Genomic DNA, 15,379 nt, shown 5'->3' with positions numbered 1-15,379 from the left:
CCTGAGACACTGGTGGAGAAATTGAAGTGGGCGGTGTTAAATCCAGAGTATGCTCTCTGCTCCTGGACAGGGAGGGGAGGAGGAGGAGCCAAAGGTGGCAAAGGCACTGAGGACCGTCTAGAAGGCACTTATGCAGGCTGCACCCAAGGCGGTAAGACTGACGAGGCAAAGTATGGAATGACCTGAGCCAGAGGCACAGAAAGGGTTCCCAGTTCCAGAGGCGATCAGCTCAACAGAGGAGCAGATGCCATATTTTCCTGCCAAAAATAAGGAATAGGCAGTCCACATCTGGCTGGGGAACACAGAATTATTCCAAAACAAAGGGAGTTTTGACAGTTGCTTGAGAATATTCCTTTAAAAAAAAAAAAAAGATTTTATTTATTTATTAGAGAGAGGGAGAGCACAAACAGGGGGAGCAGCAGAGGTAGAGGGAGAAGCAGGCTCCCTGATGGGCAGAGAGCCTGACATGGGGCTCAGTCCCAGGACCCTGGGATCATGACCTGAGCCAAAGGCAGACGCTTAACTGACTGAGCCACCCAGGTGCCCCGGGAATATTCCTTAAAGCCCCTGTCCTGGGGTAAACTAACAGACGATTCCAATTATAGCCATTAACCGGGGAAATGAATGAGGGAGAAGCCCTACATCTGTCAGGAGAACAATGAGAGGCAGCATTCCCTTTGTCAGGGATGGCCTGTGTTTCCTCCAATCTGGGTTTATTCAGAAGAGGCCTGTTTAGATCATTATCATCCAGTATATCAGGAAGGAGTTTACTAGTCTGGTTATGACCAAACACATTCTGCAAGAGGTATTTAGGTCTGGGTCCTGATTTAGAACCCCGAAGGTCTGGAAGGACCTAGGCTACCTCCGTCTGTTTGCCCGGTTTCCTGCCGAAGAGGTCTAACTGCTAGACCCAACTGAAGCCATGCAGTACCCTTCCTAAATTTTGGAATCTGAATTGTTTCCAGTGGGTTAAATAGGCATCCCAGTGGAGTGTCCTTGGGGACTGATGAGAGAAGGTCCATTACCAAGAAAATCACCCCCAACGTGCACCACTCCGACCCAACTCCCATCCCCCGACCCCTGACCCCCAACTCCTAACTCCTGGGTGGAGTCCCACATGCAGGATCTGTCAGAGATTCCTAGTGCCAAAGTGACCCAAGGGATCCCTCAAATGAAACTGCTATAATCACCACGTGCTGTAAACGCCCTGTAAGATGAAGGCCTGCCCACCTCTACCCCCACCACCACCACCCACTCCCCAGCTTTGCCATTGCATTCTAAGATTTTATTTTTATTTATTTGACACAGAGAGACACAGTGAGAGAGGGAATACAGCAGGGGGAGTGGGAGAGGGAGAAGCTGGCTTCCCACAGAGCAGGGAGCCCGATGTGGGGCTCCGTCCCAGGACCTCAGGATCATGACCTGAGCCGAAGGCAGACACTTAACAACTGAGCCACCCAGGCACCCCTAACCATTGCATTCTAGGCTATGATGGGTGCTGATGTATGGACCGAGTTTGCTTTACTGTGAAGGCTGCACTGCAGCTTGCCTAGTCTTGCTGAAGGCCCCACCGTGAAGGCCACAAAGAACCCGCTGTTTTTAATCCATGGAAAACACTAGAAAAGGTTCTCAACCTTAAAAAAAAAAAAAAGTTTTTCAAGAGGAAAGTACCCAGTTTTGTAGCTTAAGTAGTTAGAGGACATTGACAGAAAACAGTAAAGATAGAATTCCATCATGGCCTAAGCGACATTCCAATACACGCAGCCTTCACAGCCAACTTCCCTAGGAAAGGGTGCCTAGTTGGGTTTCAATTCAATCAGGTACTGGTTTCAGCCGGCTCTCAGTGGAGTTCTCGTGGCGGGAAGAGGTGACACCAGGAATGTGGAGAGGATCACATTAGACCAATGAGGAGGAAACTCACACAGGAATCTTGAGATCAAGACAACTTTATAAAAGAACAGGAATAAAGAGAAGCTACCAATTTCTGCGTCATACTGATGTGGGAAACAGAAGCAGAAGAAAAATTATTAAATTTCCTTACCTACTATCAAGCTCTTAAAACAGGCAAAGTGACTCTCCTCTAGGGAACTCAACTACCCCCACCTTAAGGCTTTGCTAAGGGCAAAGGGCAATCCGACTCTGACTGAACCCCTACCCCCAACCAGGATCCTGTAAGTCTACTTCAACAATTCCCTTGGAAACTTTATCTCTAAACCTCCAAGATAGTGTCGACAATCATTCCCAAGCATCTAAAGGGTCTCAGGAGAAGCTTTTATTACTGATAATGAATAACCTTTTCCCCAGACAATAGCTAGCCCCTCAAGGTCCCAGAAACCTTGCTTCCAAAATTCCTTAGAGACTTACATCATCCCTAATCCCCTCCCTAACTTACAAGTGTATAATAGACCACTCCTCACATTCCCCCGGCAGCAGCTCTTTCTGCTCACGGGTCCTATCCCCGTGCTTTAATAAATCACCATTTTGTACCAAAGATGTCTCAAGAATTCTTTCTTGGTCATCGGCTTCGGACCTCACCCCACCGAACCTCACCTGTGTTCTAGAACTTCATCAGTATTACCTCCATGGCCAGGGTACTAACTTCCAAGCAAAAGGCAGGCTTTCTCCTCCCAATAGAGTAGCTAGAGTAGCCACAGGCTAGACGATTACAGCCTGAACAACTTCTTAGGGGCACCTGGGTGGCTCAGTGGGTCTAAGTCTCTGCCTTTGGCTCAGGTCATGACCCTGGGGTCCTGGGACCCAGCCCTGCATGGGGCTTCCTGCTCCGCAGGGAGTCTGCTTCTCTCTCTGCCCCTACCCTGCCCACCCCCCAGCTTGGACTCAACCTTGACTCTCTCTCTCACAAATTAATTAATTATTAATTATTTTTTAAAAAAATTAACGAAGACCATACTCCTTAAGAAGTCCCTGAGAGTAAAGGGAGAAGAAGGTACTCAAGCTTGCTGGTGGGAACATAAAATGGTACATGGGCTGTAAAAAACACTTTGGCAGTTCTTCAAAAATTTAGAATATCCATATGACCCAGCAATTCCACTTCTGGGTATACACCCCAGAGAACTGAAAACATGTGTTGGAGCAAAATTTTGTACACAAACAAAATTTTGTACACAAATGGTCATAGTAGCATTATTTCCAATAGCCACAGATGGAAACAACCTAAATGTCCATCAACAGAAGAACAGATAAATGTAGAGACAGAAATTAAATTAGAGTTTGCCTGGGGCTTGGGGGAGGAGCAAATGGGGAAAGGCTGCCATGCATAAAGGCTTGGGGGGGTTTCCATAGAGTCACCTCTTACGGACATGTTAATGAAATCACACAGCATGTGGTCTTTTGTGACTGGCAGCTTCCAAGATGAGAACAAAGGCTAAAGAAATTTAGGTAAAATTAAATTTCCTTAAAACTTGCAGCCCATTGACAAATACCTTAAGGTCGTTGTGTATTCCTTGAGGAAGGTCAGACTCTGCCTGACTCAGGGATTTGTCAATGGGCTGTAAGTAGTTTAGTGATGTGAGAAACAAAGGCAGAAGAAAAACTTAAATTTCCTTACTTTCTGTGGCCCATTGACAGGTCCTTGAAACAGGTCGAGTGACATTCCTCTAGGAACTCAGCTGTCTTAATATCAATACTTTGCTAACAGCAAGAGGGAATCAGGCCGGATGAGGGAGCATAAGGCTGAGGACAAGGCACAGGCTAACACCCCGCAACCTCCTCCCTGCCCCACTCTTGGGTGGGATTTGTGTGACATTCCTCCCGGAAGCTCCCAAATGTCTTAAAGTTAATGTCTTACTAGAAGGAAAAACAACCTTAGCTTGACCAATAGCAAGGCCTCCAGTAACTGGCAGGTCCTCTTTAGCATATGAAAGTTCTCTTGAAACCTCCCTTTTCCTTACCCACCCCCAATTCCCAAGTATAAAACCAGACAACCCCCCCCCCCACCCTGGGGCAGCAGCTCTTTCTGCCCACGCATCCCATCCCTGTGCTTTCATAAAACCACCATTTTGCACCAAAGATGGATCAAGAATTCTTTCTTGGTCATCGGCTCCAGACCTCACCCACCAAACCTCACCTGTATTCCAAAACTACATCACCACTACACCTCTCCACCACACCCTGTGATCCTTACCTTCTCCTTGGCCTTCTCTGTCAAGCTCCTTTCCTGATGTCTATTTTTTTTCTTTTTTCTATTTTAAAGATTTTACTTATTTATTTGACAGAGATCACAAGTAGGCAGAGAGAGAAGCAGGCTCCCTGCTGAGCAGAGAGCCCCGATGCGGCGGGGTTGGGGGGGTGGGGCCTCCATGCGGGGCTCGATCCCAGGACCCTGAGATCATGACCTGAGCTGAAGGCAAAGGCTTTAACCGACTGAGCCACCCAGGCGCCCCCTTTCCCTATGTCTAAATGAGAGAGAATACCTTCATTTTTTCAATAAGGAAGGGATAGATAATGAGCATAAAGAACAAGGGGAAGGTAAAACTGTGCTGGGTAATAGAGGAGAGTGTGTTTTCTGTTGGAAATGATGTCCAGGAAGAGAACAGACAAAGGACCCAGCTGAGGCCGCAGACTCCCCTCACTCACCCAGGATGAGGCTCCCAGCTCCAGCCGCTCAGCTTCCTGTCCTCCCTCCCCTTGTCCTCCTGCATCCTCTGAGGTCCACTGGCCAAGTAAGTAACAGTTGGCCTTTCTTTTTTTTTTAAGATTTTATTTATGTATTTGACATAAAAACACACAGAGAGGGAACACAAGCAGGGGGAGTGGGAGAGGGAGAAGCAGGCTTCCCGCTGAGCAGGGAGCCCACCTGGGGCTCAATCCCAGGATCCCAGGACCATGACATGAGCACAAGGCAGATGCCCAACTACTGAGCCACCCAGGCTCCCCTACAGTTGGCCTTTTCTTTTTTTAAGATTTTTTTTTTTTTTTTTGACAGAGATCACAAGTAGGCAGAGAAGCAGGCAGAGAGACAGGGAAGCAGGCTCCCTGCTGAGCAGAGAGCCCAACGTGAGACTTGATCCCAGGATCCTGTGATCATGACCTGAGCTGAAGGCAGAGGCTTAATCCACTGAGTCCCCCAGGCACCCCAACAGTTGGCCTTTTCAAATGGTGTTGCTGACTTACCACTTCCTGCTTGGGCCTTGGGGTTTTAAACAGTTTCAGGAGTGCCTGCTTCCCTTCACAGGTTCCCAGGCAAGCCTTAGGGGTTGTGCAGGGGTGCACAGGTTTGCAATTCTCCTCACCTGAACCTGCAAGCCTGCTATTAAAGTACTCAGGAGAGAAGATCTCACTACACAGGTACAGAGCAGGACCCAGTGGAAGTTCAGAGGTCAGCAGGGAGGGGGTTGCATGGGAAAAAACCTCCTAGGTCATTCTGGCAGATGGCCCAGACGGTGAGCTCCCTTTCGGCTTCATTGTGCTCCTGGAGACCTAGAAGCCAGCTGTTCTCCCCCAGCATTCCTCAAGGGTTAAACTCGTGGTGCAGAATAATTAGGAGTTCAGGACACCTCTGGGTGCTCCCCACAGCCCAAATGGGTGATGACTACAGGTTGTATATCTCCATGATGCCTTATTGTCTACTACCACTCACCTGGGTACCACATCCTGAGATCACTGATATTTCCCCTTTAAGAGAAGTGCCAAGTGGGAAATCAACGAATAGTTTCACATGCAGGGTAAGAGTCTTTAAACAAATTTTGTGATAAACCCAAGAATTCCATGGCCTGTTTCATGAGTCTGCATTTTTCTTAAATAGATTGAGTCTGCTCAGTAATTTGGGAAACGAAGGCAGAAGAAAAATTGTTAATTTTCCCTACTACTTGCAGCCCACTGACAAGTCCCTGAAACAGGCAGAGCAACATTCCTCTAGGAACTTGGCTGTTTTGATGTTAATACTTTGCTAAGGGCAAAAGGCAATCTTAGGCCCAATCCCCAGGATCCTGTAAATCTACCTTAACATATAAAAATTCCTTAGGAAATTTACTTTATCTCCATCCCCCAAGATGCATTTTGGCAATCGTCCTCCAAGCATATGACCCACTGATATACATCTGAAGGGTCTCATGATTGAGTTTTTACTAAATAGTGATAAATGACCTTTTCCTAACAATAGCTAGCCCCACAGGATCCTGGAAACCTGTTTACAAAATACCTGGGAGGCTTGAGCTATCTTTAACCCCCTCCCAACTTGAAAGTATATAATGGGCTATTCCTCATGACCCCAGTGCACCTCTTTCTGCCCATGGGTCCTGTTCCATGCTTTAATAAAACCACCTTTTTTCACCAAAGACATCTCAAGAATTCTTTCTTGGCCATCGGTTAAACTCTAACATCTCTCCTGCATCACTCTGGAACTCCCACACCTGGGTGGCTCAGTTGGCTGAACATCAGACTCCTGATTTCCTCTCAGGTCATGATCTCAGGGTCATGAGATTGGGCCCCCTGGGAGGCCCTACGCACTGGCCATGGAGCTTGGCGAAGATTTCCTCCCCCTCTCTGCTCCCTCTCCATTCTCTAAAAAGAGAAAGAAAGAAATGATCAGGGGAAAAGCCCCAACAGGGCAATTTACATCTTTACTTAGTCATGACCAAAGCCTGTGGAAAAGCAGACAGAGGTTTAAACAGGAGAGAAGTAAACCTAGACAAGCAAAAAGGGGCTCCAAGTCACCCAACCAACAGAAAAAGTTATTAGCGAAGAAACCAACAAAGATGTATGGAATGGCAACCTTGTGCTCATCCCTGGTGTTAAAAGCTGGGATGGAGGCAACAAATAAGGCCTGCCATGAAGAAGCTTATTGTTCAACCAAGAAAACCAAATTAATACACTGTATCAGCTATTTATTGCTATGTAACAAACTGCCCCCCCAAATTTAGTGGTTTAAAATAACAACCAATTGGGGAACCTGCGTTGCTCAGTTGGATAAGCGTCTGCCTCCGGCTCAGGTCATGATCCCAGGGTCCTGGGATCAAACCCCAAATAGGGTTCCCTGCTCAGTGGGGAGTCTGCTTCTTCCTCTGCCCCCTACCCTGCTCATGTTCTCTCTCTCTCCTCTCTCTGTCTCAAACAAATAAATCAAATCTTAAAAAATAATAATGATTTATTAGCTTGTTAGTTTATGGATTAGTTGGATAGTTCTGCTGATTGGGCTAGGAATGGCTGATCTTTGCTGGACTTGCTCAGGGAAGGCTGGCCAGGGTCTGTCTGGTTGAAGGTGGCCTTGACTGCTCTTTGTTCCACACAGTCTTGTATTCTCTAGCCTGGGTTTGCTCATGGTGGTGTCAGGAGCCCAAGAAAGGACAGTAGGGTGCTCAGAACTAGCACACCATCACTTGGAATTCCTTTTTTTTTTTTTTTTAAGATTTTATTTATTTATTTGACAGAGAGAGATCACAAGTAGCCAGAGAGCCGAGGGTGGGGTGGGTGGGTGGGGAAGCAGGCTCCCTGCCAAGCAGAGAGCCCAATGCGGGACTCGATCCCAGGACCCTGAGATCATGACCTGAGCTGAAGGCAGAGGCTTAACCCACTGAGCCACCCAGGTGCCCCGCAATCCCTTCTACTGACCAAAGCAAGTAACAAGGCCCTTCTCTTGTGGCCCTGTGTGGTGTGCAGTGACCCCCTCTCTGGCACCTGTGAATACAAATGTCTTCCTTCCAAGCCTCATTCCTGTTTCCTCCCGTGGCCTCACCAACTTTACGCAACATGTACACAATATATAACAGGTAGAAAGTATTACCCCATTTCATAGTTGAGAAAACATGGACCCAAGGAGTTGAAGTCACTTGCTGAGGATCACACAGTAATTGGAGGAGCTGAGACTGCCCCTATTCATAAGATACCAAGACCAGCTGAAAGATAGGAATGAATTAAACTTGCCAAGCAAGGGAACCCTGTGTCTCAGCAATGCTTGAGCAGGCCTGATAGATTTTACACTGAGTAAATGCAGGAGATTTTGATTGGCTCTAACAGAAATGGAGATTCTAAATGGCTCTAACAGACATGGGAAAAGATTCTGACTGGTTCTTAGACCAGAACTAAGCTACTTCAACATTCCACAAGGGTCCCACTCCTTATGAGTTTTTTTTCTTTACATTAAAAAAAATTTTTTTAAGTTTTTATTTTTATTTATTTGAGAGCTAGAGAAAGCAAGAGACAGAGCATGAGCAGAGGGGGAGGGGCAGAGGTCAAAGGAAAAGTCCACTCCCTGCTGAGCCAGGAGCCCTACACAGGACTTGATCCCAGCCCCTGGATCATGACTGAGCCAAAGGCAGACACTTAACTGACTGAGCCACCCAGGCACCCCTAAACAGTTTTTTTATTTAAGTAAAATACATATGACATAAAATTTATCACTAGTGACATTTAGCATATTTACAATTTTGTGCAACCACCTCCACTAATTCCAGAACATTTCATCATCTCAAAGGAAACCCCGCCCATAAAGCAGTTGCTCCCCATGCCTCCCTCCCTACAACCCCTGTCAATTACTAAACTGCCTTTTGTCTCTAGGGATTTGCTGACTCTGGATATTTCTTTAAATGGGATTAGTACAATACAGGGACTTTGTATCTTCTTTCATTAGAATATTGTTTTGGTTTTTTTTTAAAGATTTTATTTATTTATTTGACAGAGAGAGATCACAAGTAGACAGAGAGGCAGGCAGAGAGAGAGAGAGGGGGAAGCAGGCTCCCCGCTGAGCAGAGAGCCCGATGTGGGACTCGATCCCAGGACCCTGAGATCATGACCTGAGCCGAAGGCAGCGGCTTAACCCACTGAGCCACCCAGGCGCCCCGTAGAATATTGTTTTTGAGATTCATCCATGTTGTAATACGTACTAGCACTTCATCCCTTTTTATGGCTGAATAATATTCCACGGTGTGAACAAACCACATTTTGTTTATCTATTTCTCACATGATAGATAATTGGGCTGTTTCTTCCTTTTGGTTATTATAAATATTGCGGCTATGAATATTTATGTACAAGTTTTTCTTTGAACACCTGTTTTCAGTTCTTTTGGGGTATATATCTAGGAGGTCAAGTGCTCGGTCATATAAAATTCTGTGTTTAACTTATTGAGGAACTAACAAACTGTTTTCCACAGTGGCTGCTTTTTTGTATTCCCATCATCAATATACAAGGGTTCAAATTTTTTCACACCCTCACAACACTTTTTATCTTCCTTTTTAAGATGATGATTATTATAGTTATTCTAGTGACTGTGAAGCAATCTCATTGTGATTTTTTTGTTAAAGACCTTATTGGACAGACGGCAAGAGAAGGAACACAAGCAGGGGGAGTGGGATAGGGAAAAGCAGGCTTTCCTCTGAGCAGGGCGCCCAATGCAGCGTTCAATTCTAGGACCCTGGGATCATGACCTGAGCTGAGGGCAGACGCTTAACAACTGAGCCACGAAGGCACCTCAAAGGATTTACCTTTTAAATAAAGGTTTAAGTTGTTAACAATGTATCTTTTAGCAGAATTAAAAGGTAAATCATTAGCCGCATTTTCGGGTATTGATCTTGATTGAAAAGTCTTGGGTTGAGCTGTCTACTTCATGAAGACCCTGTTTCTGGACTAAAAAGGTCTGAAAGGTCCTGACCTGGTCATTTAGTACAGTCCATTACATTAGTGTAATGGTTCATTGTTGAAGCTTTTTGATGTTCCTTCTAGAAAACTCAATTTCTGATCTATAACTTGTGGCAGTGTAAGGAAGAAGGCAAGTGGTTGGCTTAGGTCATGATCCCGCATCGGGCTCCCTTTCCCTATGCCTACTGCTCCCCCTGCTCTCCCTACTTGTGGTCTTTTTCTCTCTCTCTGACCGATAAAAAAAAGATTGGCTCAAGTCCATTGTCTGCCTTGCTCAGGTCCTAGGGTCCTGGGATCCAGCCCCAGAAGCAGGGAGTCTGCTTCTCCCTTTCTCTCTCCCTCTGCCCACTGCTTTTCCTGCTTGAGCTCTCTGTCTCTGTCTCTGTCAAATGAATAAATAAAATCTTTTTTTTTAAAGATTTTATTTATTTATTTGACAGAGATCACAAGTAGGCAGAGAGGCAGGCAGAGAAAGGGGGGAAAGCAGGTTCCCTGCTGAGCAGGGAGCCCGATGCGGGGCTCGATGCGGGGCTCGATCTCAGGACCCTGAGATCATGACCTGGGCCGAAGGCAGAGGCTTAACACTCTGAGCCACGCAGGCACCCCGAATAAATAAAATCTTAAAAAAAAAAAAAAAAAGTCTACTTGAGTATGATAAGACTGAATGGCTCTGATCTATTTTAATATCAACAATACTAGAACGAGGAAAGTGGAAAGCTTTCTTGAGAATAATACACATTCAGTCTGCCACTTATACCACAAAGTTTTCCTTTTTTTTTTTTTTTTTTAAGATTACTTGTTTTAGGGGCGCCTGGGTGGCTCAGTGGGTTAAAGCCTCTGCCTTTGGCTCAGGTCATGATCTCAGGGTCCTGGGATCAAGCCCCCTATCAGGCTCTCTGCTCAGCAGGGAGCCTGCTTCCCTTCCTCTCTCTGCCTGCCTCTCTGCCTACTTGTGATCTCTGTCAAATAAATAAATAAAATCTTTTTTAAAAAGAGTATTTATTTTAGAAAGAAAGAGGGAAAGAGGGAAAGAAAGCACGGGGGGAGGGCCAGAGAGTCCTAAGGGACTCTGCACTGAGCGTGGAGCTGACATGGGGCTTAATTCAGGACCCAAGATCATGACCTGAGCCGAAATGAAGAGTCAGGTGGCTAACCAACTGTCCCACCCAGCCACCCACCACACTTTTTCTTATGATTGTTCCCAACTGAAATGGATATTTAAGTCCAGAAAGAAAAGTTACTCATTAGTCTTTGTGCAATTGCTGTTCCAGTTGTTGTCGGTGAACAAGAGCATGCCCGTTCTCAAGTTACAGTGTATATAAGACAGTCCCTAAAACATATTCATATTAATATCAAAACTGAACTCTTTTGAAGTATCAGATTTAACTGATTTTCATCCAGGGTTTGGAAAACAAAAGAATTATCCAATATTTTCAGTTAAATAAAATCTAGAAAGTAACAAATAAACCTATTATTTCTCCTTCGATGAGAAGAAGCAGCAAATCTCTGGTTCCTCACTGACCATCTGGGAAATCTCAAAGTTAATTTAGGTACTCTTGTTCTTCTAAAAATTGTAGTAAAATGCATATAACATGAAATTTACTATTGTAACCATGTTTAAGGGTTCAATTAAATGGCATTAAGTACACTAGCAAGGTTGTATATAACCATCTACCACTATCCCAAAGACTTACAAATTTAAAATTCATTACTTTGAATTTTGGAAAGGCAATGTCAAAAAAATTGTTGGAACAGACTCGCCTCAAGAACAAGGAATATGTTATCTTGGCTACTTCATTAATCATAATAATAATAGCAAAATTTAAAACAATCACATAATAAAAGTTAGCATGATGATCATTAAGAATTTAAATCCTTCCTGAAGTAAAGAATCCTTGTTGCTTTATTAGAACAATGTAAGAAAAAATAAAAAATAAAGTAAATAAAAGAGCCAGGGAGTATAGGAACAAGCAGCTGGGAAACAGAAATGAGATTTTTAAGAATTGAGAGTATTTACACAGGTGAGGCAAAATATAATTGTATTGTCTGAGTAGAGTGTACAGAAGACAAAGAATATTATTTGTTTCTTCATATCCAGAGCAAATTTATATTCTACCCTATAATATTCCTTTACCTATAAGTCCCTTTTTCCCTACCATATTTAAATTTTTTGATAACTGACATTACTATTTTAATAAATGTAAAGATTTAGTCTAACCCTACAATGTTGGATGACAATAGTACTTAAAGTTTTAATTCTTAATCTTAAAATGTAATTAATTTGATGAACATATTAAGTAACATATATTTCATCAGCTATTTTAAGTTAAATCCTGTACAAGATAAAGATTTTTCTTAACAAGTGGGGTATCGGCACAGGAATAGAAAAATATATCACTGAGGGTGCCTGGGTGGCTCAGTGAGTTAAGCCTCTGCCTTAGGCTCAGGTCATGATCTCAGGGTCCTGGGATCGAGGCCCACATGGGGCTCTCTGCTCAGTAGGGAGCCTACTTCCCTTTCTCTCTTAGCCTGGCTCTCTGCCTACTCATGATCTCTGTCTGTCAAATAAATAAATAAAATCTTTTAAAAAAAGAGTATTTATTTTAGAAAGAGAGAGGGAAAGAAAGCACGGGGGGAGGGCCTCTGTCAAATACATAAGTAAAATCTTAAAAAAAGAAAAGGGGGGGTTTCCTAACAATCTAATCTAATACTGTTCTTATTTTTTTTTTAAGATTTTATTCATTTATTTGACAGACAGAGATCACAAGTAGGCAGAGAGGCAGGCAGAGAGTCCGGTTGGGGGGAGCAGGCTCCCTGCTGAGCAGGGAGCCCCATGTGGGCACTGATCCCAGGACCCTGGGACCAGGACCAGAGCACATTCAACCAACTGAGCCATCCAGGTATCCCCAGAACTATTTTAAATGTAAATGAAGTGAATTCTCCAATCCAAAGACATAAAGTGGTTGAAGGGATAAAAAACCAAGATCCAAGTAACACTGCCTATAGGGGAGGAGGAAATGGCTAAATGTTCAAACTGCAGGGCCGTCTGGGTGGCTCAGTGAGTAAAGCCTCTGCCCTCTGCTCAGGGCATGATCTCAGGGTCCTGGGATGGAGCCCTGCATGGGGTTCTCTGCTCAGTGTGGAGCCTGCATCCCCCCCCCCCCCCCCGCCCCACCTGCCTCTCTGCCTACTTGTGATCCCTCTGTCAAATAAATAAAATCTTTTTAAAAAATAACAAAATAAATGTTCAAGCTGTATTTCAGTCTCCTGCTAGCTCTTCTTCTGCCTTTCCCCCCACTCCCTTCTAGAATCTCCCCCTTCCCATTCAACTCCACAATCTCTGACACAGGGGTATTCCAAAGCCCACACCTCAACAGGCCAGTCCCCTGCTGTCCATTTTCACTCCCAAAGGCCCAGCCCTAGGCCCATGGTGTCCATGAGCTGGCCCCGCCTCTCTTCCAGGCCCATCTGCAGCTACCCTACTCCCAGGCCCTCCAGGTCTCGGCTACACCTGGCTTTCCACAGCTCCCTGAACACAGCCAGGGTTTGAGGCGCCGCAGCTTTTGTGCATGCTGTTCCCTCTCCCTGGAATGCCCTTCCTACTTTCATATGGAGCAAGCGCCTACATGTTCTTCACGGCGAAGCACTGTCTCTTCTGGAAGGCCCGCAGCCCAGCCCCAGGTCCCCACCTACCACCTTCCTGCGCGGTTTCCCTCCCAGGTCCCCGGGGGCTCAGCAGGCCTGGCTGAAGGCAGCAGACAGCCGCCTGATGTGAGCCCCCTCACTGAGCCTCCAGACGGACCATCTCTGTTTCACCCCGGCAAAGTCAGCCCCACTCACCTCCCCGGGGCCCACGGGGCCCTTCCTCTGTTGCCTCCAGGCTGCAGGCCCATGTGGCCTCAAGCATGAGCTGGGAAACGAAGGTCGTTTCTCCACCGAGCACGCACCCAGCCTTCATCCCTGACCCCGCGCTTCCCGCCCTCTCTCTCGGCCTCGCCACGAGGAGGCCAGAGGAGAAATATAACCCCGGCCATGTCCTTCAGGGCTACACAGCAGGCAGGGGGCGTGACAAAGAGCGTGTGGGTGAGAACCGGTGTTTCAGCCGGAGAAGGAGGCGTGAGGAAGCTGTACTCCGTGTTCTCCAACTTCAGCCCTGACCTGACCTTCTACCAGGTGCCGCTACCGACACGGCCCGACCGGAAGTAAAGGAGAATTTGAAATAATGTATGGACGCCCCCGCCCCTCCCCCCGCCCACGGACCACGCAGGACAAGGTATTTACCATCTTCGCGTCTCCGTTTTCTCAAGTGGAACACGGGGGTGAAGGTCCCTGCGCGCGCAGCCCTGATGAGGCTTAACTGAGCTGCTGGGTGCCTCGTGCTTACGAAGTCGGACACTTAGCTCTCTGTGAAGGCCGCCTGTTGCTCCTCCGCAGACGCGGACGGATCTTTACGGTTTACAACACTCGGTGAAGGTCATGTGAACAGAAGTAGCGCCACCACTCCGAGCGCCCAGGCCACGCGTCTCCTACCTGCCCTCAGAAGCCCATTTGGCTCCCGGTGCTGCTCCCTAGCAGCTGCTTTCCTGAGGACACAGAATCCTCGGCTGGGCTCTTGCTCTCCAAAACAAGAACAAAACAAAAAGGAACAAACAAGCAACAACAACAAACAAAACTCTTCAGTTTTCAGAACACACTGAGGCTCAAAGGGAAGGAATGGAAAAAGATATTCAATGCAAGTGTAAAAGAAAAGACAGCAAGGATAGGTAGCTGTATTTTGTCAAAACAAGGCTTCAGGCCAAAAATGCTGACAAAACACAAAGGTCACTGTATAATGCTAAAGGAATCAATTCATCAACAAGAAATAATAATCATATATATATTATATACATACATAATATATATATATATCACCTAACACCAGAACATCTAATATATATTAAGCAAATACTAACAGATCTGAAGGGGAAAGTAGGCAGCACTATAACAATAGTGAAGGATTTCAAAATCTTACTTTCAACAATAGATCATCCAGAGAGAAAATCAACAAGGAAACATTGGACTTGAACCATACTTTATGCCAAATAGACCTATCACAAATACACAGGAGATTCCATCCAATAGCAGCAGAGAGCATATTTTATTCAAGTGCACAAGGAACATTCTCCAGGATAGGTCATATGAAAGGTCATAAAAGAAGTCATGGCAAATTTAAGAATAATGAAATAATACTAAGTATCTTTTCCAGTGGCATGGGTATAAAACTAGAAATAATTGAAAGGGGAAAAGATGGGGAATGTCTGGGTGGCTTAGTGGGTTAAGTGTCTGCCTTTGGCTCAAGTCACGATCTCAGGATCCTGGGATTGAGTCCCATATGGGGCTCCAGCCCTGCACTGGGCTCCCTGCACTGCAAGGAAGCCTGTTCTCCCTCTCCCACTCTCCCTGCCTGTGTTCCCCCTATCGCTGTCTCTCTCTCTGTCAAATAAATTAAATATTAAAAAAAAAAAAAAGAAAGAAACATGGTTAAGATGATAAATTTCTTTATTTCTTTTTTTTTTAAGATTTTATTTATTTATTTGACAGATAGATCACAAGTAGGCAGAGAGGCAGGCAGAGAGAGAGAGAGAGGAGGAAGCAGGCTCCCCGCTGAGTGGAGAGCCTGGGGCAGGGCTCCATCCCAGGACCAGGGATCATGACCTGAGCCAGAGGTAGAGGCTTTAACCCACTGAGCCACCCAGGCGCCCCCAGTAAATCTCTCTCTTTTTTTAAAAGATTTTCTTTATTTATTTG

The sequence above is a fragment of the Meles meles genome, chromosome 6 (assembly GCF_922984935.1).
Source record: "Meles meles chromosome 6, mMelMel3.1 paternal haplotype, whole genome shotgun sequence".
Taxonomy (NCBI): domain Eukaryota; kingdom Metazoa; phylum Chordata; class Mammalia; order Carnivora; family Mustelidae; genus Meles; species Meles meles.
The sequence above is the reverse complement of the archived record's forward strand: the minus strand, read 5'-3'. Positions refer to the sequence as shown.